This window comes from Heterodontus francisci, unplaced genomic scaffold, assembly GCF_036365525.1.
Source record: "Heterodontus francisci isolate sHetFra1 unplaced genomic scaffold, sHetFra1.hap1 HAP1_SCAFFOLD_184, whole genome shotgun sequence".
NCBI lineage: Eukaryota > Metazoa > Chordata > Chondrichthyes > Heterodontiformes > Heterodontidae > Heterodontus > Heterodontus francisci.
The window spans coordinates 668,497-676,081 of record NW_027141723.1 but is presented as its reverse complement, the minus strand read 5'-3'; the positions used below and the strand labels follow the sequence as shown (position 1 = coordinate 676,081).

The 7,585-nt window shown below is 44.7% G+C and overlaps 1 non-coding gene across 1 annotated transcript; it reads right to left on the bottom strand.

Moving 5' to 3' along the window:
• Nucleotides 1-7,163: 7,163 nt before the first annotated feature.
• On the bottom strand, nt 7,164-7,254 carry trnar-ucu (transfer RNA arginine (anticodon UCU)). Its single transcript is given in 2 exon segments — nt 7,164-7,199; nt 7,218-7,254. It is a non-coding gene; the product is annotated as a tRNA-Arg (tRNA).
• Nucleotides 7,255-7,585: the final 331 nt, after the last annotated feature.

Genomic DNA, 7,585 nt, shown 5'->3' with positions numbered 1-7,585 from the left:
AGTGACAGGGACCTGTAGTTCAGCAATTTGGGCTCATTGCCCACAATGTACCCTGATTTTTACCTGGGTTGGATTAAAGCCGGTACCAACAGGCTCTGGGCCTGTTCGGGAAGGACTTTTCTGTTGACACAACAGCTCCACTATTCCAGGAAGACACCGGCAGCAGCAGTTGTCAACTTTCAGAGGGAGTTCAGACATTTTAAATGTTGTGTTTTATTTCTTAATTGGATGTAACTTTTTAGCATGGCCTTATCAGAGTTCTTAAATTTACATCTGACTTTTTATTAACAAGATTGAAGTGACTTTTAAAAACTACATCTTATCCTTTAAAGTCCTGCTTCCATGTAGATGACATTGGAAGATGACTTCAGAATAGCTTAGACTATCTTTCTAACAGGTACTGCAACAGCTTAAGACCTTCTTTTCTGCAAAAGCTGGTGAATTACCTTCCGGGAGCGGAGAGGAGCGTAGCGGAGCAGACCTATATGGACCGATATGAGGAGAATGTTGAGAGCGGAGCCTATAAATCCAATCCGAGGATCGAGGCCCAGTCTCTTACCTTCCAGGAGTGGAGTGGAGCTCTTCCAGTGTGCTGGAGTTTTGAAAAAAAAGAAGCCAACTGTGATGTCAGAGGAGAGCTGCAAGGTGATTGGTTGGTGAGTCACTGCTGTTAGTGTATTTAAATATCTTAAAGAAAAGGGCAAAGTTTTTGACTTGAAAAAAAATACTCTGCTGATAAGATGAGTACTACTAAAGTGTTTTTTTTATTCAGTGTAGCTTATGAAGGACTTTAGATTGTAGTGGGTAGAACAAGGCCCCTCGTGTCATTAGTATTTTTTAATTAAGGGAGTAACTAATTAATCTAAGGGTAAGTCATGGCAGGAGAGCTCAGCCCCGTGATATGCTCCTCCTGCGCTATGTGGGGATTCAGGAACCCTCCCAGTCTCCATGACGACCATGTGTGCAGGAAGTGTATCCAGCTGCAGCTACTGGCTACTCGCATTATGGAGCTGGAACTGCGGGTGGTTTCACTGTGGAGCATCCACGAAGCTGAGGATGTCATGGATAGCATGTTGAGTGAGGTGGTCGCACCGCAGGTAATGGATGCACAGGCAGAAAAGGGATGGGCGACCACCAGATGGAATAGTAGGAGCAGGCAGGTAGTGCAGGAGTCCCCTGTGGCCATCCCCCTCTCAAACAGATACACCACCTTGGTTCCTGTTGGGGGGAAGACCTCCCAGGGGAAAAGAGCAACAGCGCGGTCCGTGGCACCACGGAGGGCTCTGCTGCACAGCAGGGGATGAAAAGGGGAGGAAGAGCTATTGTGATAGGGGATTCTATCATAAGGGGTGCAGATAGGCGTTTCTGTGCCGCAAACGAGACTCCAGGATGGTATGTTGCCTCCCTAATACTCGGGTCAAGGATGTTTCGGAGCAGCTGCCGGAAATTCTGAAAGGGGAGGGTGTGCAGCCAGAGATCGTGGTCCATATTGGTACGAACGACATAGGCAGGAAGAAGGATGAGGTTCTGCAAAGTGAATATGGGGAGTTAGGCAGAAGGTTAAAGAGCAGGACCTCTAGGGTTGTAATCTCAGGATTACTCCCTGTGACACGTGCTAGTGCGGGTAGGAATAGGAGGATTCGGCAAATGAATGCATTGCTGAAGACTGGCGAAGGCGGGAGGGCTTCAGGTACTTGGATCATTGGGATCTCTTCTGGTGCAGAGGTGACCTGTACAAGAGGGACGGGTTGCATCTGAACTGGAAGGGGACCAATATCCTTGTAGGGAGATTTTATAGTAATACACTGGAGGGTTTAAACTAGTCTTGCAGCGGGGGTGGGACCCAAAGTAGTAGTCTCTCCGATGAGATAGTTGAGGCAAATGGAGAGGTTAAAGCAAGCAAGTCCAGTAGGCAGGCCAGGCAGGGGCAGGACAGGGAGCGTGGAAGGTCTGGTGGGCTAAACTGCATTTACTTTAATGCAAGTATCCTTACAGGTAAGGCAGATGAACTCAGAGCATGGATCGGTACATGGGATTGTGGTATTGTAGCTATTACGGAAACGTGGTTGAGGGATGGGCAGGACTGGCAGCTCAATGTTCCGCGGTACTGATCCTTCCGGCGTGACAGAGGTGGAGGTAAGAGAGGAGGGGGAGTTGCACTATTGATTAGGGAGGACATCACGGCAGTACTTAGAGAGGATATCCCGGGGTGAATGTCCAGTGAGGCCATACTGGTAGAACTTAGAAATAATAAAAGGGTGATCCCTTTGATGGGATTATACCATAGGCCCCCCAATAGTCAGAGGGAAGTGGAGGAGCATATTTGTAGGGAAATCACAGATAGGTATAGGAATTATAGGGTTGTATTAGTAGGTGATTTTAACTTCCCTAATATTGACTGGGACTGCCTTAGTGCTAAGGGATCAGATGGGGAAGAATTTGTTAAGTGAGTCCAGGATAGTTTTCTGAAGCAGTACGTGGATGGCCCGACTAGAGAAGGGGCTACACTCTATCTCCTCTTAGGAAATGAGGATGGGCAGGTGGTTGATATGGCAGTGGGGGAGCACTTTGGGACCAGTGACCATAACTCTATTAGCTTCAAGATAGTTATGAAAAAGAATAGGAATGGTCCTCAGGTTGAAGTCCTAAATTGGGGGAAGGCTAATTTCCATGGCATCAGACAGGAACTCTCAAAAGTTGAATGGGAGAGGCTGTTTACAGGTAAAGGGACGTCTGGCAAGTGGGAGGCTTTTAAAAGTGAGATAGGAAGAGTTCAGGGCCAGCATGTTCCTGTTTGATGGAAGGGCAAGGCTGGCAAGTTTAGGGAACCTTGGTTGACGAGGGATATTGAGGGTCTGGTCAGGACAAAGAAGGAGGCATACGTCAGGTATAGGCAGCTGGGATCGAGCGAGTCCCTCGAGAAGTATAGGGGATATAGGAGTATACTTAAGAAGGAAATTAGGAGGGCGAAAAGGGGCCATGAGATTTCCCTGGCAGATAAGATAAAGGAGAATCCTAAAAGATTCTATAAGTGTATTAAGAGTAAAAGGGTAGCTAGGGAGAGTGTAGGTCCCCTTAAGGATCAGTGTGGCAATCTATGTGTGAAGCCACGCGAAATGGGCGAGGTCTTAAATGAATATTTCTCGTCTGTATTTACCGTGGAGAAGGTCATGGAAGCTAGTGAGTTCAAGGGAGGGAACAGCATTATCCTGCAGCATATCAACATTACAAAGGAGGAGGTGTTGGAGGTTTTGAAGCGCATTAAGGTGGATAAATCCCCAGGGCCTGATCAGATGTATCCTCGGATGCTATGGGAAGCAAGGGAGGAGATTGCTGGGGCGCTGGCAGAGATTTTTGTATCATCGTTAGCCACGGGTGAGGTACCGGAAGACTGGAGGATAGCTAATTTGTTAATTAATAAATTAAATAACAAATCATGTCGCCTCTTTCTCTTCTAAACTCTGGCGGAGACAAGCCTAGCTTGTCCAATCTTTCCTCGTAAGACAGCCCACCCATTCCATGTATTAGGCTCGTAAACTTTCTCTGTACTACCTCCAATGCATTTACATCCTCTCGCAAATAAGGAGACCAGTACAGTACTCAGTACTGCAGAAGAGGTCTCACCAATGTCCTGTATAGGTGAAGCATAACCTCCCTACTATTGTATTCAATTCCCATGGTGATAAATGATAACATTCGATTAGCTTTCCTAATTACGTGCTGGACCTGCATACTAACCTTTTGCAATTCATGCCCTCGGACACCCAGATCCCTCTGCATCTCAGAGCTCTGCAATCTCTCACCATTTAGATAATATGCTTTTTTATTCTTCCTGCCATAGTGGACAATTTCCGACTTTCCCACATTATACTCCATTTGCCAGGTCTTTGCCCAATCACTTAACCTATCTATATCCCTTTGTAGCCCCCTTATGTCCTCTTCACAACCTACTTTCCTACCTATCTTTGTGATCAGCAAATTTAGCAACAATACCTTCGGTCCCTTCATCTAAGTCATTTATATAAATTGTAAAAAGTTGAGGCCCCAGCACAGATCCCTGTGGCACACCACTCGTTACTTCTTGCCAACCAGAAAATGACCCATTTATGCTGACTCTCTGTTTCCTGTCAGCTAGCCAATCTTCTATCCATGCCAATATGTTACCCCCGACACCATGAGCTTTTATTTTCTGCAATAACCTTTGATATGGCACCTTATCCTTCTGGAAATCAAAATACAATACATCCACTGGTTCCCCTTTATCCACAGCACATGTAACTCCCTCAAAGAACTCCAATAAATTGGTTAAACATGATTTCCCTTTCAAAAAACCATGTTGACTCTGCCTGATTACCTTAATGTTTTCTAAATGCCCTGCTATAACATCCTCTGTAATAGCTCCAAACATTTTCCCTCAGACAAATGTTAAGCTAACTGGCCTGTCGTTTCCTGCTTTCTGTCTCCCTCCCTTTTTGAATAAATGAGTTACATTCACTCTTTTCCAATCTAACGGAACCTTCTCGAATCTAGGGAATTTTGGAATATTAAAACCAGCGCATCAACTATCTCACTAGCCAATTCAGGACCTGGCGACTTGTCAACCCGCAGCTCCAACAATTTGTTTAGTACCACTTCCCTGGTGATTGTAATTTTCTTGAGTTCCTCCATCCCTTCAATTTCCTGATATACGGCTAATACTGGGATGTTATTTGTATACTCAATAGTGAAGACTGATGCAAAGTATCTGTTCAATTCATCTGCCATCTCTTAATTATCCATTATTAATTCCCCAGACACACTTTCTATTGGACCAACAGTCGCTTTGTTAACTCTTTTCTTTTTAAAATATCTATCGAAACTCTTACGAGTTGTCTTGAAATTTCTTGCGAGCTTTCTCTCATACTCTAATTTTACCTTCCTTATCAATCTTTTAGTCATTCTTTGCTGTTTTTTTATATTCTGTCCAATCTTCTGACCTGCCTCCCACCTTTGCACAATTATAGGCTTTTTCTTTAAGTTTGATAGTATCTTTAACTGTTTTCGTGAACCATGGATGGTGAGTCCCACCTTTGGAACTTTTCTTTCTCGTTGAAATGTATCTATTCTGTGTATTCTGAAATATCCCCTTAAATGTCTGCCACTGCATCTCTATTGACTTATCCCTTAACCTAATTTGCCAGTTCACTTTAGCTAGCTCTGCTTTCATGACCTTATAATTGCCCTTATTTAAATTTAAAATACTAGTCTGGGACCCACTCTCCTCTCCCTCAAACTGAATTTAAAATTCAATCATATTATAATCGCTACTACCTAGGGGCACCTTAACTATGAGGTCATTAATTAATCCTATCTCGTTGCACAATGCCAGGTCTAGTATAGCCTGCTCTCTGGTTGGCTCCAGAATGTATTGTTCCAAGAAATTATCCCCAAAACATTCTATGTATTCCTCATCTAGGCTACCTCTGCCCATCTGAATTTTCCAATCTATATGTAGATTAAAACCCCCATAATTATCACAGTACCTTTCTGACAAGCTGCCATTATTTCTTCCTTTATCTCCCATCCGACAGTGTGGTTAATGTTAGGTGGCCTGTACACCACTCCCACAAGTGACTTCTTGCCTTTATGATTTCTCATTTGTACTCAAACTGCTTCTGCATCCTGATCTCCAGAACTCAGGTCATCCCTCTCTATTACGCTAATACCATCATTAATTAACAGAGCTACCCCGCCACCTTTTCCTAGCTTCCTGTCCTTCCAAAATGCCATGTCACCTCCAATATTCTCATCCCAATCTATGTCGCCCTGCAGCCATGTCTCTGTAATGACTATCAGATCGTACTTATTTATTCTATTTGTGCTCCCAGTTCATCTGTTTTGTTTCAAATGCTCCATGCATTCAGATACAGAGCATTTAGTTTTGTCGTTTTATTATTTTTGTCACCTCTAGCCTTATCTGTCGATTTACTCTTAGATTTGTACATTCTGTCCCTTCCTGTCACAGTCTGTTTATCATTTCCCATATTTATACATTTCTCTCTTGCCTTGTCTCTCCTCCTTGATTCACCATATCTTCCCAAATTTGATCCCTTGCCCCCACTATTCAGTTTAAAACCGTCTCTACGTCCCTCGTTATGTGGCTCGCTAGAACACCGGCACCAGCACGGTTCAGGTGTAGACCGTCCCAACGGTACAGCCACCTCTTTCCCCAGTACTGGTGCCAATGCCCCACAAACCAGAACCCACTACTACCACACCAGTCTTTCAGCCGCACATTACTTTCTCTAATCTTATTTGTCCTATGCCAATTTGCACATGGCTCAGGTAATAATCCAGAGATGATTAACTTTGAGGTTCTGCTTCTTAATTTGGTGCCTAGTTCCTCATACTAACTTTGCAGAACCTCTATCCTTGTCCTGCCTATGTCTTTGGTACTGACATGGACCACGACGACTGGATCCTCCCCCTCCCATTGTATGTTTCGCTCCAGCCCTGAGCAGATGTCCTGAATCCTGGCACCGGCAGGCAACACAGCCGTCTGGACTCTTGCTTTTGCTGCAGAGAACAGAGTCAATCCACCTTACTATACTGTCCCCTACTACCACTACATTCCTTTTTTCTCCCTCTTTGAGCCACAAACACTTACTGCAGACGTGTTTGCCCTGGATCACACTGGCATCCAGGAACTCCCACATGCTGCAGCTGTGACACATCACCTGTCCTGTCATCCTTAACGTGTTTCAATTAACTACTTAAATATTTTATTCAATTATTCATTTTATTGCATATTTTATTAAACTTACCACTAGTTTGTTTACTATTTTAAACGTTAGGACTAAAATGGATCTTAATCACTTACCAGATGCGCATCAAGCAGGTCGGTTCTTCCAAACCAATCAACTACCTGCTTGCCAGTGATGTCACAGCTGACCAGATCCTCACCAAACAGCTGCTTCCACTGCACCGAAGAAAGAACCAAATCCTGCATCCTCACCCCAGCGGCTCTCTGTTTCCCTGCTCTCACTCTCCATTGTGACGTCACTCCTCGATTTTTTTTCCCCCTGCTCTGCTCCTCTCTCTCTCGCTCTCTCACCGAGTCTGTGCTTCTGGCACATTTCTTCATTTGTTGTTCCGTTGTGCTCCTCTGTTTCTGGTCCAAAATCTGACTCTGGTGGGACTTGAACCCACAACCTTTGAATATCATCTTAATTATTATTTAGAAGTCCAACACGCTATCCATTGCACCACAGAGCCTCACACATTTGTATTCGCATCACTAAGGCCTTTGATCTTGTCAGCAGAGACGGCCTCTTCAAACTGCAATGGAACATAGGCTGCCCTCCTGACCTCTTGGGCATCATCTCTTCTTTCCACGAGAACATGCACAGTTCCATCAGTTACAATGGAGCAACATCAGACGCTTTCAAGATCAGCAGTGGGGTAAAGCAGGGCTGCGCGCTGGCGTCAACTCTCTTAGGAACAGAGGAACATAGGAGTCAGCTATTCAGCCCGTCGAGCCTGCTCTGTCATTCAATTCGATCATGGCTGATCACCTACCTCAAAGCCCCTTTCCCATGCTATCCCC